Source organism: Amblyomma mixtum, chromosome 3 (assembly GCF_055824585.1).
Source record: "Amblyomma mixtum isolate Tamu chromosome 3, ASM5582458v1, whole genome shotgun sequence".
In the NCBI taxonomy this organism is placed as follows: Eukaryota; Metazoa; Arthropoda; class Arachnida; order Ixodida; family Ixodidae; genus Amblyomma; species Amblyomma mixtum.
The window spans coordinates 397,808,403-397,835,716 of NC_143014.1; the positions used below are offsets into that span (position 1 = coordinate 397,808,403).

Genomic DNA, 27,314 nt, shown 5'->3' on the forward strand with positions numbered 1-27,314 from the left:
TTAAATCATGTCGTCACCATCTGTCATGTCGTTCTGATTTCATCGGCTGGCCGTCACGTAACAGTATAATAATACATGGTTTAGTTTAATATCAGTTTGGTTACTCACTGAGAAACTCGCCCAGAGAGCCACCCATTTACAGTATATAGCCGACTCAGGAAGCGATGACTATTTCTACAATGCAAAGCATGGACGTCTACAAGAGGGTCGTGTTGCTTTAACTTAAATCGACTTAGCATGCCACTAATCGCTGCTTAGCTGCGTGCTGCGCACTCGATGTGCTGAGTTAATCACTGGCCTCAATCGCAAGTAGACGTAAAAAACGCCACATTAGATAAGCGCCGACGCGCAAAGCAGTTCCTTTTTTTAGTTCCGGCCTTCCTCGTTACGGCGCGCTCATAGGAAGCTGCTTTTGGGAAGTATTACGCTTTAGGTTCTTCCGCGTTGAGCAACCTCGCGAGCCGACCACATTCACTCAATACCTGGCCAATTATTGTGATCTCGTTGGGAGTTTAGCCTCGGATCAGCTTGGTGCCTTGCCTAATTGCCGTGAACACGACTCGAGAGGTACCCTTCGGCATGCAATGTTGTAAATGCGTGCGAAACTGTGCTTTAAAAAAAATTAGATGCGAAGTGGAGCCGCGATCAGGGGAATGATGGTTTTAACCCTGGGTCACTCTTTCATTACCGGCTAAAATCGCAGGTGTATTCTTCCCCGTGTGTTTCGCATCACTTGGTACGTTCCGATGCAGCGGTCGGTGCTACGTGAACTGATGACATTATCACGCGCCTCTTTCAGACAACCGGGAAACTGTTCTACGAGGACTGCGTCGAGACAAATTTTGCAGAATGTTATGAACAATGGCATGGTCACACACGATTGCGGACACGGAAGGGAATAAGCCCTTGCACTTCTTCCACGTATTCGTCGTGCGCGTCAACCCATTAGGGACCGAGAAAAATCTAACGGAGGGGTTTTCTTTATTTTTAGCACTTAATGCTCCCTTATAAAGAAAACAGATTACTGAAATTTCGTCATAATTACATAATACATACACCTGTGTATGTATTATGTTTGATCCAAGCGAAATACTTTTTCGTGTCTCTAAATGTCGCACCTATCATTTTGCTTTCCCTGGCTATCTGCGCTGTCCTCGATTTAATTTCAAGTTTCTGCCTCATAGGAGACTTCTGGCAAGGCACAACTATTACGTACTTTCCTCTTCTGGAATACTGCTGAGCTGCTATTCATGACCTCAGAATACCTGCCAGATGCGCTGCACCTCGTTCTTAATCTGCCAGTTATTTAAGAGTCATGGTCCGGATCTCCAGTCACCACCTGCTCTAAGTAGACTCCTTCCCTTGCCACTTCCAACGCTTCGGTATCTATCGAAAACTACTGTTCCCTTCCTAGGGTGTTCAACATTATTTCAGGTTTCGTCATATTAATTTTCATACCTACCGTTACGCATTTCCTATTTAGATCCTCAATAATGCTCTGTAATTCCTTTCCTAAGTCACTAATTTCGCAATGCCTGCGTGATTGCTTAGCTTCAGCTAAGGCATTTTCGTAAGCTGTGAAGTCTATATACGGGGTTTGTTCTACTCTGCATGCGCATTTCTCTATCACCTGACTGATGATGTGAATACGTTCACTTGTCGTGTACCCTTTCCGAAGCCAGCCTGGCCTTTTGGGTGACTGAAACCTCAAGGAGCGGTAATTTTGCTAACGATTACTTTAGTAAATACTGTGTTAGGGATACGCATATTGACATAGGAATCGGCTGTGCCACGTACCAACCCGTAATAACACCTTGCTAGACTTGACTAATCAGCACCTAAAATCAAGACTTACTCACCGACTTCCTCGTCGTCTGAGTGGATCTCTGTGCCGTCTACGCCGCTTGAATTCCTCTTTAACGAACACCTATTCGTGCCGACTAGGACAAGGCATCAGCCCACAGTTACGGGTAAGTTAAAACTGCTCAGCTTCCTAATTTTATTTTATTGTTCAGCCTATACAAATGAGCTGACATGTGTTCGCCTCTATCCAGGCCGTTGGACTTCAGGGCAAACTGAAGAAACACTCAGCACAACTTAAAGGAGTATACACACGTAACTTTTAGGTGTGTGCTTTCTTCTTTTTATTGATGCGTAAATCATTATCGTACATGAGTTACCACGTGGTATTCTTCTAGGACCACTAAATAATTTACAATCGAATTTCTTTCTCCTGCTGCTTCCGTTTCGGTTCCAACAGCCTAACGATGACTGTGACGATAAAGTGTGGTTATAGGTCACGCGAGGCATGAAAAAACAAACTGCAATATAACCGCTCCTTCTACATTTGCTGTCATTCCGGCTGTTGGGGGAGGCTAGCTTCAGCACTACAGTGAATTAATATGATGGAGCAGCGATTATATCGCCTTTTTTCCATGCCTCACGTAACATATAACCACACTTTGACGTCACAGCCATCGTTGGGCTGTGAAAACCGAAAAAGAAAGAGCATGACAGAAAAATTCAATTATAAAATATTTAGCTTTCACAGACGAATATCACAAGGTGATTGACGCATATTAGTGCATTCGGCATTATTGTAGAAAGGAAAACATGCCACAAAAATTACGTGTCTGTACTCCTTTAAAGTTGGCCTGTGTGCTTTAATGACAAAAAGGCAGTTACTGAAAAAGGAGAATTCAATTAGCTAGAAAGGTTTGAAGTAAAATACAGGTAAAAGTAAGTACGGTAAATTTTTGCGGACGGATTCATGAGGCTACGATACACTGCCAATTCAAAAAAAAATTACGATCACGGGGTCTTTTTCGGCCATGTCTTAACGAGTTTTAATCGACTGCCAGCAGGATTTTCAATTCCAATGTTCTCGTCTCTAAATGCGCCTCTAGCCGCTGAGCAAATATCAACATTGGTATTTTCAGCAGCTTCTAGCGACCCAAGGACGGAACACGGATACACATTACAGCACGCAAAGGCTGAACTTCGACTTTATTTCAGAAACTCGCCGAACCACTGCATTACTGCCCGCAAAAACGATCACGAGGGTACGGAAGGTTTGGACGTGTGGTGAACGGGGGCCGCACACGCAAAAGCGTAGAAGCCGTGAAATAGAACAAATGATCCCGGCAGGGTCCTGGATACAGACAGCAAGCCAAGCACACATATCATTAGCAAAAAGCAACACGAAGTGGTGAAATGGTGGTCACGAACACATAGATGTCTTGTACAAGATGACCAACAATAAGCACCGCTAGAAAATTTGAACACGATTCTTATCCTTTTTTCCCAGGAGAATAAACACGAGATATATGCGGAAAACCGAACGTAACATAAAGCTGAAGGCAAATAATCAGAATGAGGTGAATACATAACATCGTGAACACATGAGTTGAAATACGAGGGTGACAGGAAGGCATGAATATGCTTTGGGGGTGATCGAACGCCTAAAAGAGAAAGTAATGCGCGTGAGAATTTTTTAACCATCAGAAATGTAATTTTAAGCCAACAGTTGACACGGCTACATGGTAAAAGACAAGCTTGCTAAAATTAAGACATTTGAGAGGGTGTGAGGACTAAAAAGGAGAAAAGAGAGTGGGCTGAATAATTTAAGAAATATAGGGGCGTGTAAACGTTCCTGACAAACCGAGGGAAGATCACATAAAACCAGACAGAAATGCAATCTCTTTATCCGAAAAGGAAAAGATTCGAAATCCTGGCGGCTTCTACTATTTCGCGGGTGCATGATCTCCTTCTGGCATTTTTTTTTAACTTTCGCTTCGAACAAAGGGGAGCATTGTTTGCTACTGTCGCATTTACGGCAATAAGCTCACAGGTTTATGAGAGATGACCCTGATAAATCATTGCGATGGTCCAGTAGCCTTCCACTGATACATCGGCTTCTTTGACCGATGTACTCGTTGCCGCAAGATAGTGGGATAGAAAAGACTACTCCTTCCGCGCATGTCACTGAGGCGTTTTTTTGGCCGCCTGGTACAACCGGTGTTTATTTTTTTTTCACGTCATTTACCCTTCAACAAAGTCTAAACAGGCACTGAGAGACTGAAAAGACCACGGCTACCCCCTTCTTTGCAATTTGTTTTTTTTTTAAGGTGATGGGAATCTTCGTACCCGTATGGAAGAACGGCGACCTTTTCGTTTCGCTTTCGCACTTCAGCTGAGGCGCCGCTATTTTCGTGCTTGGTACTTTTTAGCATCTTTTTCCCCGATAGAAGAGAGTTCACGCGGGTGCCTTGATCGTGTCGGCCTGCACACTTGGTTTGAAAATCTTTCCGGTAGTTTGTGCACTCTTGATTTTGTCAAGAAATTATTAAAAGTTGACGCTAAAATATTTCTTTTCATTATAGCTTTGAGTGAGCGGAGTCATATCCTAGAATAGCCTTTTGCAGCTTGGCTCGAGTGCCCAGCATTCGAGCTAAAGGGCATCGGTTGAGGTGTGGTATAGTTGGGTGATAATGTTTGGCGAAACAGCTGGAGGGACGAGGACGTAGACTCTTTTCCTCCATCTACGTCCCTTACACCGTTTCAGCAACCAAATATTGAAGCGTTGAGCGGTTCGCGGCAAGGCCTCTAAATCGTGTCGCCGCCGTCTGGGCCACCATGACTGGACTGAGTAGGCTCGTTTGCGCCCTCTTTCATGTTCGCGTCAAAGAAGTGAGCTATAGTGATTCCGAGGAATGCCGCCCTCGGCGGCTGCCCATTTCTGGCTGATGGACAGCTTTTTAATGAGGCCTACTCGGTGATCCGGTTTTTTCTCCATCGGCCGACCCTTGTCGCTTGGTTTTGGGCGTTGCATCCTTTAAGCCAGCCGAACCTAACCTCCGCGCTGTCAAGATGGCGGATGGCTTTCCCGTGGAAAAAACCAGTCGAAGCCGCACAGGCAGCAACACAGCGCCGACGACGTAAAAGGGTGAAGCTCGCGCTTTCCGACTTTCCTCTTTTTAAGCTCAGTGTGTCGTCCAAGCACAGGCGGCGAAACAAACCTACGCACCGAAATTATTTGAAATCCCCGCCGTTAATTTGCCGGTTTTCCGCTGAGCCAGCATCACTCTTGTGACTTTACGCCGATGAGCCGACGATGTCGCAGTGTCGTAACTTCCCAAAGTGTTAAGCTTCAAGGCAGATGCTGCGAATTTGTTCCAAACGAAAAACCTCCAGTCGATAGACTATGGCTCTACGGCCCTGCGCTGTCATTTATATTTCTTGCGAGGTCAGGTAGTCCGTGCGCAGAAGGTCATCCGTAGTCGCCTTTAGGCAGAATTCGCTCGACCGCGTAACAAAAGTGCAGCATTAGGTAACCTCTTACACGCCGTATAAAAGATAGGAAAGTGGAAAACCTCTTCTTTATTCCACAGCTACCTGATTTTCAAGGCGAAAATCATATTTAATTATTGCTTTCCGTACTTTTCCCATTCCTGCGTTCACCTGAAAGAGCGGAACAAGCGGCCGAGAATGTCTTAGAAGTTCTGTGCAAAACACAAACGCAGAGGAGGAAATCTAGTTCAAAGTGTTTAAATACGTAATACCCGTAGCGCCTGCTCAGATACTGCAGGCACTGAGGCTGAAAACACACATACGAAGGATCGCAAACTACTGGTGTAGCACTATATGAGAGTGAAAATGTCACAAAAGATCTCATAAACACTGCCCCATCATTTCTTAGTGCACAGGAGAAGCATGAAGACAAGGAAAATAGGGTTAGTTCAAGAAACAATATCAGAATCAGTATTATCAGCGAAGCACAAATAAAAAGTAAGCACAAAAACTGCGAAAAAGCACCTTGTAACAAGATTGCGCTAGAGGTAGAGGAATAAGAGGCGACGGATAGGGAAGGCAACTACATGACACTGAAGCAAGGAATATTGCTAAGTATATGCAGTGTTGTTCCAATAGGGCACACACACGCTCTAAAGAAATAATTATATGGCGATTACGCACTGTATGATGACCGTCAGCAGCTTTTTCGTGGTGGTTTTGCGAATAATCATTTTGCTGTTTATATTTCAAGATTTATGATTCGCTACTCCATCTCTCGCTTTTAAGAAGAATGCATCAGTGCGGCGGGTAGATGAACTTCAGGGTCCTGGCGTCTTCAATGGGCGTGTTCTACGCCGAGCCCGTGCTTCAGGACCTTGCCCTCTTTCAAGGGCGGCTATAGGAGTTCGCGCGCTCTCAACTTGTTCGTCGCGCGCTCCGTACGTTTGTCCTGTGTCCATTGCTCCGCTTGCGAGCCGCATCCTTCGCCCATGCTTCTGGAAGACGTTGTTACTCCATGCGACGCATGCAAGCATTACCCAGCCATGACAGCTCCGGGACTGGTAGTGAATCATTCACGTTCCCCGTCTTTAGAAGTCCCCCAAGCCCACGACAAAGCCGCATAGTCCAGCGACAAGAGGAAGCAGCGCTGAGGCTGCTCCAGAGCAGTATTGCAACGTCACCATTCATAGCATATAAGTCTATCCACGGGCGTCCTTCCTCTGTGGTGGCTGTGTTTGCCTAAAACAGCGAAGGGCGTTCAATCCATAGTGTAGGCGCCTGCGTTATTCGTAGTTATAAGGAACGAAAAGACCAGCAGCAGTCTCACACTATGTGGACGCCTGGATTGTTCCGTGAAGAAAGGAGTGAAAGGGGCAGTCCATCATGCAGAACAGCGCTATGAATGAGGCGTGCGCCTCTCGTCTTGTGCAACGCTTTCTTGTCGCATCCTGCAGGCCAGCCGAGCCCAACGCTATAGGCCAGTCCCGGCCGCGGTGGCCGGGTTTCGATGGAGGCGGTACGCAAAAAGACGCCGAAGTTATGCGCGATGTCAGCGCGCGCTAAAGAACCCCGGGTAGTCGGAATTTACCCCGAGCCCTCCAATACGCTCTTCGTTCTCTCTTCTTTCATTCGCTCCTTCCTCGCTTTCCTCACGACGTGGTTGAGGTGTCCACCGCACGCTCGATGTTGACAGAAACAACTACGCAAAGATCGGCAACCTTCGTTTAAGAGCTTGTAATCTGGAAAAAGATGGACTAAAGCGGACGAGAGGTTGCTTCTCGGTACTGAATACAGAGGAATTAGCCGTTACTCCCTGCACATAATCCGCTAAGGGCGCAGTAGGTGGGGCCTAGAAGCAGGCGTCAGAAGGGAAAACTAACGCTAGCTGCGAGCAACCGCGGAGTGAAGACTCTTAGATCTGGCCCCATACGCGATGCTCACAACAAAAAAATGCGTAGTCTTCACTGCCTTCGACAGAAAATTAGGCCTGCGACAGATGCTGTAGCTACTGCTTAACAGGAAGAATTCGGCGGAAAGTTTTCCCGGAGGCGGCGTTCACGTTGCTGTTTGAATTTTCGGGCACGCTGCTCATCCGTTAGTACACGTTTAGCAGGCGGCAGCTCTGTCCATGATCCGGGCACGGCTAAGGGGACAGTTAGTCCGCATGCTTGCCTGTCACGATTACTACCACCCTTAAGATACTGCGATGATGCTTCCTTTCTTCACCGCGTAAGCAGTATGAGTGCCATTACGTGAAATCCCGGCGTGTGCCTCTGCGTGGCCGCAGAGTGAAGCCTCCGGAGCAGGCAGCGATCCGAACGCGACAACCGCCCTACGACTACTCCGCCGAAAGGCAAAAAGGAAAAACGGCAGCGGGAGAGGCGGAGAGACGCACAAAGACGGCAGCAGCGGTGTCCCCAAGCGAGCGGCGAGTGCGGAGAGAGTGAAAGCGGCGCCAAAAGTGAGGGCGCGTCATCGGCTGAATAGCGAGCCATAAGGCCACCGAATGTAGAATGAAACATAAAGGCAGCAAATGCAAAGCATTAAATCAATAACGAGCCAGAAAACCCATCCAAACGAAAACGAAATTAACTGCCGCTACTTTAGTTCAATCTGATGGGCAAAAAGGAAAAGCATCAAATGGAAAGGTATCATCCTAAAAGCGCATTCTTCTTACGCAGATAATCGTGTCAGACCTTGTGAACGTCTGTCGATTCCTTTTTCTAGGACACACCGCACTTTATTCGAATGATACCCACACTCGAACAGTCACTTAAGGCCGATCTACACGACGGACGAAATCACTGTTTCCGACCGCGGACAAGAGCACCACGTCACCCTACGTCACTGGTGAGGCACTGTGTCGTTCAGGGCGTCCCTAACGATCAAGGCCAAACGAGGAGGGCACCATCCTGCAGGAGGAGGATGTCAGGTTGCAGTTCTTCGGTCTGTGGCAGTGCAAACAGTTGCAACGCGTCTAGATGAACAGTCGAGGTGGCTGACGCCTCTGCGAAGAGATACGGACTCATCACACGTTCATAACAAGGTCATACCGAACGTTTAACCTGCGGAAAAAAAAAAGAAAACTTTATGCGTGTGTGTGAACATTATGCCGAAAGCCGCACCTTTCTACATATCCCCATATTTGAAATATACACGATCAAAGATGTAAAGATGATTTTGGAACACCCTGTATATTTTTTAATCGTTATCATTATTGTTGCCATCATCGCAAAAAGTAACTGTCGTCGGTGTGTGAAGCCGAAACTTAATGGCTAGTGAACAATAATGTTTCAACTCATTGAGCAACATGCCGGTAGATTAATTGTCTACTCAAAACTTTAGTCGTCGTTGGTGCAACTGAATTCAGCTCGTCAACATAAATTAGTCACACAATCGAAGACGCAATGCTAATGCGTACCCCTCGGCATCAATCGGTTTGGCCATCTGTCACTTTTTTTCATATTTTGTGAACCTCAGTTTCAATACAGAAAAGCTATTCTGTTGAATATAGCAAACAAAGAAAATCGCTTAAGTAGACGAGTCTTATAGGCGCTCTACAGCTTTATAATGGGAAATCTTGTTTGGACTGTAGGACAGCATGAGCAAGTAACTGCTAACATTGAATTCGTAATTAAATTATTTAATTCATCAATCACACGAAAACTAGTTTCGTTGTTTTGTGCAGTGGCGTCTCGGACGTTTGAGTTGTGCGCTTCACACATCGGTATATTTAATAAACATTGGCTCGAGTTACGCTGGACATTCCATATATGACCCGCCGCGGTGGCTCAGTGGTTATGGTGCTCGGCTGCTGGCCCGAAAGACGCTGGTTCGATCCCGGCCGCAGCGGTCGAATTTCGATGGAGGCGAAATTCTTAGAGGCCCATGTACTGTGCGGTATCAGTGCACGTTAAAGAACCCCAGGTGGTCGAAATTTCCGGAGCCCTTCACTACGGCGTCTCTCATAGCCTGAGTTGCTTTGGGATGTTAAACCCCATAAACGAAACCAAACCATTCCATATATGGGTAACATGGGTACAAGACTAATGTTCACTATTGGCCACAAGATCATTGAAATTGATTAACAATCATTGAAAGCATGAGGCGGCTCACTAAGGTGCAGTTTACAATCTCTCAGTGAGGCTTGTTCGTGGCGATCGAAACTGACTATCCTGAAAATCCAGCTAACAAAGTCTTGCATTCCAGCTGTTCGGAGAGTGTCTTTCGGAGGCAAGTCGCGCGCGCACAATGCGCACGCCTTCCGTGCATCGAAGGAGTCGCCCGTTCCATTTGAGCCGACGTCAGCAGCCTGTCAAAGAGGGGGGGAGGAAGACACGCGTCCCGTGTGTCCCGTGGGGGAAGTTGCCAAACAAGCGCCCGAGACGCGCGCGCGCTGGGGGAGTGCTCCGCTTGTATCCCGCTGTCGTCGCCGAGGGTATACGTGCCTTTCTGTATTTGTTCTGCTGTTCGAGTACACCGGCCTGTTGAAGGAACCTCAGACGAAGCCGCAGTAGGCGACGACGGCAGAAGGACGCACGCACGTACATACGTGCGCACAAAGCGTTGAAGCGGCGGGAGTGCCGCTTTGTATACCAGTGCCGTAATAAGCAGCAGAGAGAAAGGAGATGTTCCGACACTGCAACGGAAAGCCCGTAACCTTGCGGTTCCTTCGGCGGAGTAACAAGTTTATATAAATGCAAGCTGTAAAAACGGAGCAGCGTGTTCACAATACCTACACAAAAGCGACGAAGCCACCCTCCCGCGTGTGGTGCGACAAAGCGTCGCGAGACGGCGCACGTAGGGGCATCGAAACGAGGAATGCAAAAAAGAGAAAGAAAGAATGACCGGACAGTCTTGGAAAGGCTTCTTCAAACGGCGGAGCAGAATTGGGGGGATGAGTTGGGGGACGAGCTGGGCAAACAAAGGATCGCCGGTGGACGATGAAAGGCCTTCTTCCGATGACGCAGCGAAAAGAAAACGGCGGGGGGAGCAGGAGCGTAAACAGCGGCGGCTGACAGTGCCATTTGACGCTGGCCGCTGGGGAAAGCCGGAAAAGGAGCGACTGCGGAGCCATGTGAACGACATCCACCCGCCCCTACTCACGGCGGTGAGAAGCGGCCACCTTCCTCCCCCCTGAAGGGCGGCGGCTCAAAGCAGGTGCACAGTGCAACAACAGTATGCCCAACTGCCCAACCAGAAAAAAGCCATCACAGCCACTTTGCACAATGCGCCTTATGTTTTCGTCTTCGGAAACAGAAGGCATTTCCACAAAAAGACTTTTTTCCGTAAATGGGACAGACGCAGACATTTTCCACACGCGGACGAGGACTCACTCCCGAACGAGCTAGCAAACAACGCAAACAAAATAAAACATTCGGCACACACACACACTTTCGACAGCTTAGGTTTTGGGAATGCGAAAGCATTACTGTCCATGGGTGCATTGTTTGAGCGTAATGTCTGTACATGCAACTGAAGTTCTTTTCTACGAGTGTATGTGTTTGCGTATTAGTTATCCGCTAGACCCCACCGTTCGCACCCTCTCGCTGCACTGCGACTCACACACGCGCGTATGACATCACCCGGAACGCTGTACGGCGAACGGCTGCGTCACAGTTTTGATGCGAAAGCCTGGAAAGGCATACAACTGAAGGTGCATATGTCGTCGGTTCGAATCCCTGTCGCTGGCTAGTCTCCAACTTGACAAACACGTGTGAGCTATATGCACCGAGAAATCGTATGGCTTCACCCGGAACGCTGTTTCACGAACGCAATTTAGTACGAATGTGGTAGGGAGAACTGGCGCCACATGGAGGACGGCCAGTGGTGAGTATATATGGACAAACGACATGTACAGGATTGTCTGAAGTCGTACAGCACGTCATACGGCAGCCTGATCTTTTTTTTCTTTACTGCATTTTCACAACGGGTACAAAGAAGTAAAACATGTCAGCAACACTTGCACTGACTTCAGCCAAGTCATCCAACACATTTAACCAAGTTGGCTGATCAGGCAGTGCCTGATACACTTCCCTCAGACGTATGACACCTTCAATGAAATGCTCGCGTGGAGATCTCACAACTACTTCTGCATTGTTGAATTGTGTCCTTGTTTTCCATAAACTATGGAGGCCAATGAGCATAATAGTGTCATAAGGGATGTCCTGTTTTCCTACCGGTAAGAACCTGATGCCATGCGGGTGTAGCGGTAAATCTTTCTTTAAGGTTCTTTGAAGCACATCCCAGAAGAAAAACGCATCCCGACAGTCTAAAAACACGTGATCTATTGTTTCAGGTTTTTTACATAGAAAACAGTCTGTTGACCAAGGGACAAAGAGTCCTTTATCATGCATTCATGTTTTGACCGACAGTGTTCCGGTGTGAAGTTTGAAGAAGAAATTTTTCAAAGATGGGTAAACTGGCATTCTTTTAACCCTTTTGAGCACATGTGCTCCTGGGCCTCCGCAGTTTGACAATCGGTAAATGGGTACAGGGAGCATTGATTCAATTAAATATTTATACAGATTTTTTCTAGTGACATTGGAGAGGTACTGCATTGAAAATCGCACTTGTAACATTCTGTATGCAAGCACAACTTCACGCAGATAACCTCTCACGGTACCACGCATGTTTTCAACACAGCATACTGCAACTCCTGGTAGCAATCGACATAAACGAACTTGCATACCTGTGCGAAGAAAAATATCGTTCTGGTCGCGAAGAAACATAAAGCGGGACACGATTTGTCGTACAAATAAATGAACAAGACCGAGACCTCCTCTCTTCACGGGCAAGAATAAGTTTGTTCGACTAGTTCTTTCCCATATCGACGCCCAAATAAATACAGCAAAAACCCGATGGATCCTTTGAATATTGATCCGCGAGGCGCTCAACACATTCATGACATACCATATCTTGGAGATGAGGAACAGGTTACACACAGTGGCGCGCGAGAAAATTGATAGTGGTTGCCTTTGCCACCCACTGGCCTTTTCCTTTGCCATTGCCACCTGTTCATTCCAGTATGGTTCGGGGTTGCTATAAGAGTTCAGCGGTACTCCAAGATACGTTGTCGGAGTTGTGGCCCACCGAAGTCGGGAGTAATAGTCTGGCGTTTCCTCCCAGTCACCATGCCAGAATCCATAACTCTTCTCCCAATTTATTATTTATTTGCGCCCCGGTGCATTTGCAAAACTTCTCAACAACAGCCGTGGCTTCACAGATGCTCTGTTTACTTGAGCAGAATACGGCGATGTCGTCAGCATAAGCTAAGATTTTTACATGCGCTCACAGTAACCTGAAGCCAGTTGTACACTCGGAGTTTAGTATAGCCAGACAAAGGAGCTCAAGATAGATTGCGAACAAGAGGGGTGACAAAGGACATCCCTGCCTCACTGAAGAGCGTACGTGTAGGCTTTCAGTCAGCTTCCCATTAACAATGATGAGCGTTTTGCACTTTGCGTACGCCATTCGTACGCCCTCCGTTATTACACAGCCCACATTAGCATGATCTAGCGAGCTGAACAGAACCTCATGAGATACACGGTCAAAGGTCTTTGCGAGCTGCATCATTGCCACCCTGTCGCCTAATGCATCGCAGCACCGCACAGTGTCCTCACTTGATCACTTACCGCAGCCCTGATTTACAATATATCGGCTAGATCACGGAGCTTTAGGTAGCGAAATGTCCCACCTTATAATAGATATAAAGTATTTTACTTTTGAAAGAGGCAAATTTTAAGCATGAAATGCTTTTAGCTCCCGTTGTCGGCAGTGTGGTGACGTCACGCCGAGACCGAGAGCCATCATCCGGGCACTGAATTCCAGTCATCGGGGCACTGAATTCCAGTCATCCGGGCTCTGAAACGAGAACATCTGGGCACCGTACGAGACTTAACGAGATTTAACGAGACTCTCTAAGCCCTCCTACGCGACCGGCATGCAAGCGCCGGTTGGTCTCCAAACGAGTCACAAAAAATAACTGCTGCCAGTGCCTTCTCAATGTTTATCAAGATATCAGTCGCGCTGTGCGTTTGATACTGCACGGAATTATAATTTCCGATTTCTAATAACGCGTGCAAAAAACACATACATGCCACAAATTTCCTGTCCTCAAAAAACGTTGCGTTCAAAGGGCAAGGCATCGCGCCGAATGGGTGGTGGCGTCCCTACCTTCCTGTAAGGTGCGGCTCGGGTGTCCACCGAGATGGCAGAGAATTACTGCGTAATTTCCTTTCCTCAAAAAGCGTCGCGTTCAAAGGACGAGGCATCACGCCGAACGGATGGTGGCGTTCCGCGGACTGCCTGGCAGCGCTACAACACGATGTCGCGTTCCACTCCTAAAGGCGAAGCTTAAGCGTCATTAATTAGCAGTTTATTAGTATTTAGTCATTAATCAGTCATTACACACTAATCAGTAATTTGTCATTACTTCGTCATGAATTATGTGTGACGTAATCCAGTGGTAACATCACCAGTGTCACATACGCAAAGTGGTGCTGAAAACGCTTTCGCCTCTACGCACTTCGGACAGTTTCGAACGCGCTGCATACTCGTATACATTCTTGTCAGGCCTGCGTCTCGTCGTGTCCGCGTGCGCTTCGCATTATGCCCGTAAACATTTCATGCTTACTCTACTCTCGGTTACGGGAGAGGCAGAGTTTTTTTTTCCCTGGCTTTTTTCCAACTTTTTTTTAAATGCGAAGGTGCGGCTAGTCCTATTACGAGAAAATCCGGCGTGTGTGTGTACTGGCAGATGGCACAGAAAATCCCAAAAGAAGAGGGTGCCGATCAGGCTGCCGTACACTTCGCGTTATGTGTATGTACGGCAGCCTGGCAGTTGGAAAAAAGCCAGGGAAAAAAATTGCCTCTTTCAAAAGTAAAATACTTTATATCTATTATAAGGTGGGACATTTCGCTACCGAAATCTCCGTGATCTAGCCGATATATTGTAAATCATGGCAGCGGTAAGTGATCAAGTGAGGACACTGTGCGGTTTTTTTCGCGACCTCGTCATAGGCTTCATGCGACCATATCTCATAGCGCAGGGTAAACGCAATATTTAAGCCACACTGATGAAACCTTATTAAAAGAAATTTTAAGAGGTATTTAACACGTCAGCGTGAGAGCTCGCTTGTAACTGCTATGCGTGACGAGATATTGATTTTTATTTTTCGTCGCCATTCAGTTACGCGCCGCCGCGCCGCCGGCTGTCGCGAGATGGCGCGACCGGTTTTCCGAGGTAGGGTGCCTCGATGTAAGCAGCGCTGGCATCGAAAGGGGACCGCAGCTTCGCAGGGGGGCGCTGCGGACGCCACAGAAAAGCGCCCTCTCCGGCCGACTCCGCACTTTTGTCCGGGCAAACCGATCTCCCTCCCATTGAGTAGCTGCGCGAGCAGCGCGCTTTCTCCTGAAAAAGAGCCAGTTCTGCACGTACTTTGCACGTGTTGGCCAGCCTGCAAATCTCTTTGTGCAGTCGCGAGCTTTTTCCCTCGTGCTTGAACGCTGACGAGCTTCAGAGGATTAGCAAAATGTACAGGGGCGCTAGAAAAAAATGCGGACAGCACGGCGCCCACGCGCTGCGCAGTCGGAATTTATCTTCAATGCGTTTTTATCTCGGTAGTAACAAAAAGACGCTAGAGTGGTACATTATTGTATCACGGATATCTCTAGCGTATTTGTGTTGCGAGCCAAGTATAAGCGCGACGAAAATAAATTGCAACAGCGGAGCGCCTAGGCACTGCGCTGTTCGCATTTCTTTCTGTCGCGGCAGTACGCTCTGAGATGTAGGTTAAAAGAAATAGTGGACAGTGAAATTTTTTTTCGCTGCGCAAACTTGAAAAATGAACTGCTAGTGGATCAGGCCCACTACGTGAAGCAGATTGTTGACGAAAAAGCCGGTACCATAACGGCGAAATGTGTATCGCAAGTAAATGACGAGGTCATTTAAGACGTGGAATTCGAGGTAAATACCTTTTTTTTTTTTTTTGGCGCGGCCATCTTCGCAAGATGCTTAATTTCGTTGGGTGGCTGAGCAGTTAGGTGCATGCAGGTTTGTTGGCCAAATAATAAGGGTTTTGTTACGTGTTTCGCTGAATAATAATGGAAATAATTTTTATTTTAACTTAAAATAAAGTGGCCTTAAGGCGACACGCGAGGCTGAGGAGAAAAACGAAAACACTCACGAAATGCTCTTGCTATATACGGCAAATAGAAAAAATGCTCTGTTTGGTCAATCGCTGCAACAGACATAAGCGGTTGGTATATTTATTTTAATGCTGATTACAGCGCACGCGCATCCCCAAAACAATTTGCAGAGCCATCGCTCATATGCAAACGCTCATTCATGTGCAAGCAAGCATTTTGATTATTTTTGTTTTTAGAATTTTTTTACATGTGAAGCAACTTCGAAAATTGAGCCAGGCGTCACAAATCGGAATATTGAGGCGATCACTGACCTTGGCTCACACGCGTCTGCATAATGCCGCTAGCTGTTGACAGTCGACAAAATAAAAAATGGCAAAAGAAATGAGTTTCGTTAGCGCGAGCTTTACTAAACACTGCATGCTTAGTGAATTGCAGCAAAAACTGCTCAGAAATAATATTACGCGTGCAACATGCCAAACGTGTTTAGCAACAGGAAAAAGCTTACTTCACCCTGCCCACAGCAGTTATCGAGGCCTGCTGTTTCTCGTTCTCATCCATTTCATACCCACGAATTCCGGGCAAAAACATTTTTTAATAGGAAAAAGTGTATGAACGCATTTTCTTTCATATACTGGAAGATTTCACTATAGCAATCTCCCATCGATAGGCTTGCATTTTTTTTCGTATTAACGTTTTTCCTATCGTCAACTGCTCGATACGAGCGATGAAAAATATTTAAGATTTTGCTGCATATAGAAAGGGTGGACCATTACCTTCAATATTTCCGTTACTGTCCGTTACAGTTTTCCAATATTAAATTTTTTTTCCCCCAAGAATGTGTTGTGTTGTGTTGGGTTTAATAGCACATAGGCAGCTAAGACCATCATGCGCCAAGCACACCCCCAAGAATGTAGGACATCTCCAGGAAATCTGTAGAATTCCACGGGCAGTCCTTGGCCGTCGATGTTCAGAGAACTATTGTGACAGCCCCAGACACAACAAGTTTCTCCACTCTTAGAACGTCGCGGAATTCACAGCGAGCGGCAACAACACTTTTGTGCGCCCGCGAGCAGGACGGCGCGTGCTCACAATGAAAGAGAGAGTGCCAGCTGCGCGAGCAGCACACGCGTACCAGTCGACAGGCTGCTGGCTCAATGCGGTCCGCCGGCGACGTGCCCGGACAGGAACGCCAAAATGACCGGCAGGGGAGAAGTGGCGCTGGTGCAGTGGGAGCAAACTTCATGTGCGCTTCCCTATTCCGAGGCACATGGGCCGGAATCCTGGGGGTGTTCAATCAAACATAAAAACATAGAATAAAAAGCTAAATGATGTTTCAAAGGCCGTCAGTAACACAGCAAAAGTACAAAAACGATTAAAGTGAAAACAACTACAAAAATTAGCAAAATCTTACTCAATATAGGAACCTCACCTCTTGTCTTGGTCGCGTCCTCCTAGGAAAAAAAAATCGCATAAAAATCTGACAAGGTAAGCTGCTGGGGTAGTTGGTTTCAATATTCCATGAATACAGCGCAACGAACGGGACAAGAAGAAGGACGCAGACAGGGACACAACAGGGCGCTGTGTTGGAATAAAAATTTGATCATCGTGACCACTGAACTGTCAGTTCCGTTCTTGAGGAAAAGCCATGGCTGGCACTGCATACGAAATTTGGCAATCTATCAGCTTCGAAGAGAGTGTAAGGGACAAAGCATCCGTTCCAGAGCGCCACAGTTCAAGGTGCGCAAAATTCGAATGTCGACAGTTTGGGTCACAGAAGTGGTTGCTTCGTGGCTGCTTATCGAAAGTCTAAATTATTGGCGGAAATGCCGAATGTCCTCCTGTCTTGGCTATGTCGGTACTGTGCTGATCCTTAAACCACGAAATCGAGTATTCCTGGCCCAACTGGCAGTTTATGACAGCCAAAGTCAATTTCCTACTTCAATGAGAAAGAAAAAACCTAAGGTTGAAGCCTTCGTTTATCTTTTTTATCTTTCGTTTACTGTTTATCTCATTCTCTAAATAAACTCGAATTCCAAGAAGTATTTTAGCGCGGTGGAAATACAAATTATTCGTTAATTCGTGAGAGAAAAGCACAGATCCTATAAACACAAACTTATTGCACCCTTCATTTCTTCATAACCCGCCGCGGTGGCCTCGGCTGCTGACCCGAAAGACGCGGGTTCGATCCTGGTCGCGGCTGTAGAATTTCGATAAAGGCGAAATTCTAGTGGCCCGCGTACTGTGCGATGTGAGTGCACGTTAAAGAACCCCACGTGGTCGAAACTATCCGGAGCCCTGTACTACTGCGTCCCTCATAGCCAGAGTCACTTTGGGACGTTAAAACCTCCATAAAGCATAAAATCATTTCTTCATAGCCATTTTTTTCACGCTACCTGAAAAGCCCCGATTTCCTCTCTCTGGCTGCTCTCAATCTACGGGGCAGGTCTTATCTTTTGCTCTCGACGCATCGCGTTCTAGCTATCGCCGACCTAGGGCGTACTCCTTATCTGCCCCATTTCCAAGTACTGCATGCGTGTCACGCTAATAAAATCCGGATTGGCTTGCTTTCCCCATGAATAACGGCCACTGCCGTAAAAACGAAATCGCATCACGTTTCACTGCAAAACCAGCTGTAATTCGAAAAGAAAAAGACGTCGACACAAATGCTTGAATTCATCAAGACTTTTCCTTCCGAAAGAATTAATGCTGCCACAACGTTGTCAGCGCTAACGCATGCAGCCCACATCTCTCTCTCACCAACCCACGCACCTCAAAGCGGGGTTCAGGCGTCCGCTGACCAAGGAAGCTAGTTATGCGCACTTCCTTTCCTTAAAGCCGTCGGAATCTAAAACGTTGTCAGCGCCAACGCCGATGAACAGAATGCACGCCGATGGCCTATCGCTTCAGTGCCGAGTTTCTGCCACAACTTTGTCAATGCCAACGCATTGACGGATGTTCATTTAAGTTTTGCCGTTGTGCCTCACAGCCAAACCACAGACGACATCTTCTCGTGTTTAATTTGCACCTACGGCGCTTCATGGCGCCAGCGGCGATGACCACAACTTGACGCCTGCCGGGGCGAACGCGTATACTCCACAGCAGAACGTGAGGGAGTAACCGGAAGCATGCACCCGGCCAGCGTACTTTTATCGACTAGTCGCGCGAGGCCCGTTCGGGTGACGGGGGACATTCCTTAACCTGGATTCGAGGCAAGCAACAGAGGCAAAAGCTCTTCGCGTGAAGGCGGAGCTCGTCACCGTCGTGTAGGCCTTCGCGCGAAAGGTCGGAGACATGGTGTTCGCTTTCTACTGTGCGAGGTACGTGTTTCAGCGAAGACGAACCAAAATTTTTGAAAATTGACTTTTTCAGGTATGAAGGCGGCTACTTCCGCACTTTAATACCTGCGTTGGTGGACATCAGAAAACAGGTCATCAGCATCAGCAGCAGCCTGAATACGCTCCCTGCAGGGCAAAGGCCTCTCCCATATCTCTCCAATTGACCCTGTCCTTTGCCAGCTGCAGCCACTGTATCCCCGCAAACTTCTTAATCTCATCCGCCCACCCTAACTTTCTGCCGCCCCCTGCTACGCTTGCCTTCTCTTGGAATCCACTCCGTTACCCTCAAGGACCACCGGTTATCTTGCCTTCGCATTACATCCCCTGCCCAAGTCCATTTCTTCCTCTTGATTTCGACCAGAATGGGATTAATCCGCGTTTGTTCTCTCATCCAGTCTGTCCGCTTGCTGCGTTGTCCTTAACTTAAGCGGAACCCTTTTCGGCTTTCGGCTTTTCCGGTTTAACAAGCACGTAAATAATCTTTATTAGTTAGCTGCTTGGCTAATTTCAGATAATTAACTTTTTAGCTATAACTCTAAGGATATTCGGTGTAATTAGAGATGTGTATCCGGTCGTTAGTAATAGTCATATCAGTTTTTAGAATTTCGAAAAGGCTATTACCCTCGGCGCTGTGGCTCGACAAAATTTTCCTATTTCAACTAGTTACGTGCACTGGCTGGGTTGTTTTGCCTGCATGCTTTGCGAAAGCGCACGTATTTTGGCACAATGTCAGGCCACAGCACCAAGCATTATCGGGTTTTCGAAATTATAAAAACTGATATGGATATTACTAACGACCGGCTACAAATATCTAATTGCAACCGGTTGCCTAACTGCGATGGTTAAAAAGTAAATTACCAGAAATTAGTTAAACCTCCAACTTGTTAAGTTTATTAACCTGTTAAAAAACAGACCGCCAAAGCATGTATTACTGTATCGCAAAAGCCGCCTTCATACCTGAAAAATCCTATTTATAGAAATTCTGGTTCACCTTCGCTAAAACACCTGGTATATTCAGTCAATACGCTTTTTAGTACAAGGGTATACCAAAGGATGTCCGCGTAACGCAATGTTGGCTGTACACTAACTTTATATACAAAAAGGTGACCATCCGGTGCGGAAGCGCTGTTAATAGTTTTCCGCTAACGAGACAGAAGAGTAGCCAAGTGTCACTACGCAATATTTCTGGCGCCCGCAATACAGGGAGAGAGCACAGAAATAGGAAGTTTTCCCGCTCTGGTAGGGCGCTTGCAGGATTATGACGGCGCAGTTCTTGTCATGCACTGAGCCTATATTTCTAGGATGATTTGTCTTCACTAGAAGGGCATACGATTTCAGCCAAATTCACTTTCATTCTCACTGTTTTCACACTTTGTTATTGCTCAGTGCACTACACAAGGAGCCATCATGATCTTAATATCCAACCTTCGTTTTCCCGCACTAACGTTTTCAAATACAGCTTTTTTCCGCGCACTGTGGAGAGTTGGAACTCTCTGCATGACAACAGTCGTGCATTATCAATCTCTGATTTTGCGTCGACAATTGAGTCGTAGCGTTGTATGGTGTTGTTTTCAGCGTTTATATTTGCAATCCTTGTCATGTACCCTTTTATGCGTGGAATTGTTCCACAATTTGTGTACCCACTCCTGCTATAGCCCCTAGAATGGGGCTGCAGTATTTTCAAATAAATAAATAAAGAAGAAGCCCTCCGTAGCACCTCCATAATGGATTACTTGAGGGGCCCCATCTAAGTCGTGAACATCGGGAACAGTGGTGGCGCATGAGGCTAGGATGAGGGAGGTACTTGATTCGAATCCCAATATACCACCACAGACCAACTTATTTCATGCTGGGTAAACGAGTCTGCCGTCTAGGCGCCAGGCTTCCCACGAGTGAAGCGCTTAGAAAAAGTGTCAGCTCGTCCTTTACCAGCGCTGCAGAAGCTCGCTAATCTAACACCACCGCATACTTACCGGGCTTTAAGCCGTCGACAGGGCGTGTCGCCAGCATGGTGAGACGTCACGAACCTTTCCACCCCTGTCGCCCAGAGCTTCCCGAGGCCTTCAGCGATTGCGTCGCTTCTATCCTGAAAGGTGGCACAATCGCGGAAATATCCGGCGGCGAGCCTTGATTACGCAATGCGCGTTGTTCATTTCGAGCCGTCGGATCGGGTGGGGGCACCACTCATCGTGAACCAAGTTCCAAGCACGAGCTTTCTGACAGCCGGAGCTTTAGATATACTGTTGGCGATGGCATTACCGTGACTGCTGGGTTCAGGCTTTAATCTAAGGTTCTGACGAAATCACGTCTTGTGAGGTAGTCCAGCGCGCTTGTGTAACATATCAAATCCACAAAGCACAAGTTCGGCTGGGAATAGGCATCGGTCGTCGGCAAAGAAAAGAGTGGGCTATCACGCCAGTATCTGGAGTCTATGACAATAAAACCAGAAGAAAAACAATCGTGGCGCCGTTAATCTTCCATTATAACGGATATTTCAGCCGCTACTAAGCTTTCACGCGGCTGTGCGGTTGTGCTGAGGAGGGTCGATACAGGAGCTAAGACAAACCAAAACGATTGGACAGTGAAATTTACTATAGTTGCATACAACTCAAGAGCTCTGTAACAAATTCCCCACAAAGGAGACTCTTCAGCCAACGGCGTCGACCGGTTTTCATGACGTCGTAGTTAATGCCCTTATACCAGGTAGTATGACATTGCAGGGTGCTGGCAGGTGCGAGGCGATTAACCACGGATTAGAGGATTTGGTTTGGGTTCTGGGGGTTTAACGTCCCAAAGCGACTCAAGCCAAGAGGTAGGCCATTGTGAAGTGCGCCGGAAGTTTAGACCACCTGGTGAATACTAGACCCTACCTGAAATTGCCCCAAACACGATCTATTGCCGCCATGGTACAGCCTCCCCACTGCGTGTGACTTTACGCTAGCACATTTTCGTAAAAAACAAAAACCACATGAATACACACTACAAGAAAACCTGGCTCTGAAATAAAAATATGCACTTTACACGAAATTTTACACAGATGCCTCAAAACAACTAAGCACGTAGGAAGTGCAGTAGCACAGGGGAAATGGCAGAAAATAAGACTGCTAAGTTATCTGTCAATTTTTACTGCTGAATGTTATGCAGTGTGCATGGCTTTGAGTAAAATAATATATGAGAACATCGAAAACAGCATAATCTACACTGATTCCCTGAGCCTACTGAGAGCGCTGCAGTCTAGAAATGCAGTTGAACCCTTAGTAGGCAGCGTCATACACAACATAGAAGAAGTCAAAAGGCAAGGTCGTATAATAACATTCTGCTGGGTCCCGAGCCACGTCGGATAGACGGTAACGAGAGAGCCGACTACTGTGGTGCACGAGCTCGGAGTAGTGAAATAAAAAAAAGTGGCATACCTCGTAAAGACGAAAGAAATTGATGCATAGTAAATTGAAGAACAAATGGCAGAAGGAGTAGGATAATGAATTCAACAACAAACTACACTTCGTAAAGCTCACCTTAGAAGATTAAAGGTCATGCAGACACCAGGAAAGTTTCATTGAAGTATTCTTATACCGTCTTCGCATAGGGCACATACACCTGACACAACTTCTTACTGACGAAACAAAACAAACTTTGGTTTGGTTTATTGGGGTTTAACGTCCCAACGCGACTCAGGCTATGAGCGACGCCGTAGTGAAGGTGGTCGGAAATTTCGACGACCTGGGGTTCTTTAACGTGCACTGACATCGCAAAGTACACGAGCCTCTATAATTTCGCCTCCTTCGAAATTCGACTGCCGCGGCCGGGATAGAGCCCGCGTCCTTCGGATCAACGGCCGAGCGCCATAACCACTGAGCCACCACGGCGGCAAACAAGGCAAACCTCTTTGTGAAAGATGTGTAGACGAGCTCACACTAAACCGTATTTTGTTGTCATGCACAAAACTGGAAACACTGAGGAAAACGTACTTCACTCAATTTTATAATGAAAGCATTCCTTTTCCTCCAATGCTGCTCTTAGGTGATAACACATTGCTTAACATGTCTTGTGTTTTTAACTTTTTTAAGAGATGCAGGTTTTCTTGGCAAACTAAATTCTGACCCACTGCTTCGCTAGCGTTTTGGTACACCTCAGCCACCTTCTCATTCCTGAGAAGAATGCTGAAGATTTTATTTGATTGGTTAAGAGGCTCAACATCCTTGCCCAGCCAAGGATGGCCGCTGAGGCTACTCGACCTTTTTTAAAGCTAGTACTCTTAGCCATTTATAAAATCTCTTTCCTCTTTGATCACTACCGATGATTTTTAATATTTGCATAATTTCTGCAGAAAACAATTTTTCTATACCTTCAGATTGGCGCATAGTGGCCCTTAGTTGCCTATGTGCCATAAAACCCAACACACAGAAAAGGTACATCTGTCAAGCTAAGAACTATTCACCGTGTGTTTACAGGAGGTATTCAGAGTTTTCGATTGGTAAGAATAGGAAATAAGAGTTAATGGAGAACACCTTAGCAATCTGTGGCTCGCTGATGACATTACCTTGCTGAGTAACTCATGGGACGAATTGCAAAGCATGATGAACGAACTACATACCATGCACCCAGCGCTGGCTGCGCCGCCTGTCGTCGCTCTTGCGAAGCAGCGACGGGGCTGCTCCCCTGGCTTGTTACTGCTGTTCGCTGGCCGTTTGCTTACGCGTCTCTCCCAGAAACTCTGCATACATTCACGTGCCGCCACACGCAGGCCTTATGGATTCAAGTAATAATCGAACAAGCATGCTGTAATCGCAGAGGCAGGTTTAGCTTTGGAAATCACAATTTTCCCTCCTGCGCAGTTCGGGCGCGCTGTCTTGTTTATGAAACATTTGCTGACTGGCTCATATACGAGGGGGTGCTGAGAAGTTCCTGGCTTTGCACATAAAGAATGTAGCCAGAGTTTTGAAAGTGCACATTTATTCAACATATTCCCCTCCGAGTTTGGTGCAATTGTTCCATTGTTCTTTCTTCTTTTGTAGTCCATTTCAAAAAAATTATGCGACAAGTCGTCAAACCAGCCTTCAGCAGCAAGTTTGACGTCAGCAATGTCGTCGAAATGACGACCCTTCAGATTTTTCTTCAAGATAGGAAACATATGGTAGTCAGAAGGGGCCAGGTCAAATGAATAGGGAGGATGGTGAACCAATTGGAAACCCAGGGCCTTCAGTATGACAGCCACAACTTTGGACGTGTGCGCAGGTGCACTGTCCTGCAACAAAAGGATTCTTTTGTTCAGCTTTCCCCGGCGTTTCGTCTTAATTACCCCTTTCAGCTTGTCGAGGAGACTGGCGCAATATTCTCTGCTTATACTACAGCCCTGAGATAGGCAGTCTACCAACAGAACTCCATCTTTCTCCCAGAAAATGGACGCCATGAGTTTTTGGCCGATTTCTGGACACAGAATTTCTTCGGTCGCGGAGACACACTGTGGCGCCATTCCTTTGACTGTTCCTTGGTTTAGGGATCATAAATGTGGAGCCATGTTTCATTCTTAGTCACTAATCTATTAAAAAAAGTCTTTTGTAGCATCAAAATGGGTCAAAACAACTCCGGATGCCTCAACTCGAGCCTCCTTCTGTTCACTGTTCAAACATTTCGACTCCCATTTCGCTGAAAGCATGCGCATGTCTAGGATATCGGTAATAATAAGACCAACGCGCTCCAGGGAGATGTCCAGTATCTGGGCTATCTCTTTGGTGGACATTCGCCGACCCTCAAGAATCAGCTTATGGAGAAAATCGCTTGTTGCCGGGTCTGTTGAGGTTGTGGGCCCCCCCACTACGGGGCTCATATTCAACGGTGAAATACCCAGTCTTGAAACGAGCAGCCCAGGTTTTGACAGTGCTGTCGGAGGGACACTTCTCCCTAATGTTTGTGACATCTCACTGTGAATCTACTTTGCAGACTTTCCCTACACACAAAAAAAACTTCATCACGACCCGTAACTCCACAGGCGGGAAACTTGCTTGTGCCTCTGCCATCTCACGTTCTACCTCAAATTAAAAATAGTTATAAAAAAAAACATCTGATACTTGCACAGTTACATAAAAAGATATCATGCTTTTTTATGGTACCAAACTAATTTTTCAATTCGACATGTAAAGGGGCAAAGCCAGGAACTTTTCAGCATCCCCTCGTATGAAACGCGAATTTTGCTTTGTAGCTCTTCCCTAAGCCCATGTATATGTCATATTTTCTCCTCTGTGACTGCCCTCGTTTTGAGCGAGAGCGCGGTTTCCTGGCTGCTACTCTGTACAGCTTGGACTCGCGTCCTCTAAGAGAGTCCAACGTTCTGGGGCCGTGGACACAACCTTCATCACAAAGGGAAGCGGTGAAAGCGCTCCTGAGATTCCTAAGGGACGGGGTTGTATTCCCGTCTATAATCATTAAGTTTTCAGTGCGCGCCCTCTGTCCCCGTGACATAGTGGTCGCTGGACACTTGGAAAACTCATTTCATTGCCGCTCTTTTTCCTTTTCTCGCCTTTGTTCCCCTCCCGAAGTGTAGGGTAGCCTACTGGGCATCGCCTGGTTAACCTCCCTGCCTTTCCGTCCATTTCTCTCTCTCTCTGTTTTGCCTTGCATGTTTTTTTTTTATTTCTTTGTAAGAATTGTGCCTATAAAACTTTGTATTGAATATCTTGTAAACATATGCGGATATGAATCGCAAGGATGTTCTTTTCGTCTTTTTTTTCGTATTGTTCTTTCATTACCCACGGTTCCATAGAAATGTATAACATTACCTTGCCTCTCTGCTTTTTATTTCGCTGTATGATTAGATGACCACGTGCATATTTTACTCGCTACAGCCCCCCCCCCCCCCCCCCATGTAATGCCCAACCCAGGGCCCTTAAGGGACAACAAATTATGATAAATGATGATGACGTGACTCGGAACCGACCCATGGCTAAATATCGCGAAAAAAGAGAGTGTTCTGGGGATGTAATCAATTTTAGTCTATCCCTGACCCGGTTTCCTTTTACGCTGTTAAGCACTGTTCAGCACTCCTTACCGTGCAACCGTGCTCTAGTATGGCAACATTCATTGGTTGCTATAGGTGACATGGGATGACTGTGTTTTGTGCTGCCTGTTTACCTCTGCCATGTACTGTGCCGTGGCACGTTGTGCTTCTGGCTCATTCCTGTGCGCCCTGTTAAACAGCTAAATTATCTTTACAGCGTGTGGATGCATGTCCTTGCGATTTTACTAACAGGCTTCATTGCGACACCTATGCACGATTCTGCGAATGGTACCTCGAAAGCTTTACCTCGAATGGTACCTCGAAATGGTACCTCGCGAATGGTACCTCGAAATCTCGAAAGCTTTCTGGTTTATGGGAGTTTAACGTCTCAAAGTGACTTAGGCTGTGAGGGACGCCGTAGTGAAGGGCTCCGGAATCCACCAGGTAAATTTACTGAAGCACGAAACTTCATAGTGTACTAGCTATTTGCTTCCAATATTTTTTATTGCAGAAGACTAATAATACTCCCAATATATAGTGATTTCGCTGTGTTCCTTTTTTCTTCTGTGCTAATTCTTCGGTATTTTTAATGAGAGAAAACTGGTGTAAATATATGTAACGTATAACATCCCGAAACCACACATGGACTCTGAAAGATGGCGTAACGAAGAGATCCTGAATAAGTTGGATCATCCGAGGTTCTTTAACGTGCATTAACACTGCACATCGCGGGAATGCTTTTGCATTCTGCTTCCGTCAAACTAAGGTCGCCGCGCCGCGGTCGGCATTTGATCCACGGCTTCGGGCTCAGTAGCCACGGGTGAGTGGGCGCCTGTTACGCTACTGACGGGGTTTTCTGAGCGGACACATTGCGTGTTCGCGTTTCAGGGGCTCTCCGCGTCTCGTCCTGTTGAAATGGGCGTGCCGCACGCTTCCGTTTTGTCGCCCTTTCGGTTTAATATGGCAATATCGGTGGTGAAACGCCAAAGCCGCCAAGCCACCAAGGTGGGTAAGTTTTGCAGGTTTTTTTAGCCCCCTCAGAAATAATGTTAGTGACTAAATGTATAACGAAAGCGAGCAATGTCTGAAACTAGCATTTTGTTAGTTTTGTGAATTTTTTGTGGCTTTATTTTTTTCTAAATTACTAGCATTTTGTTTTGGTTTTCAACCAAGGAGCCTCAAGTGGCAAAGGCTAAAGCATACCTTACACCGACAATATTGGCTGTAGTGCAGTAGTCTGGAGTTCGAAAAGTTGCGATCGAAAACTGGATATTATAAAAGTTACGCCTGATTACGGTGATATATTTATAAATTAGGTCTTATTGTCAGCGCGTCAATCACATGAAAACAACGCTATAGTTGCTTCGCTAAGTTTCAAAACGAGCACATCGGTGGTGGATCCATAAATGCAGCGTAGAAGGCGATCATTCTCCCCTCTTTTCGGTCTGCTCAGGTGTCAGTAGCTGACCGGCTTATAGTGGTGCCACATAATACAGTTTCATCGAGCATCTCACCGTTTTGTCAATACTCTTCGGTACTGCACC

The 27,314-nt window shown here is 46.6% G+C and overlaps 1 protein-coding gene across 2 annotated transcripts in view; it reads left to right on the forward strand.

The window, feature by feature from the left end:
- Mp (collagen XV/XVIII-type protein multiplexin) overlaps positions 1-27,314 on the forward strand; it is a 264,052-nt gene that overhangs the window by 77,205 nt on the left and 159,533 nt on the right. The window lies entirely within an intron of this gene.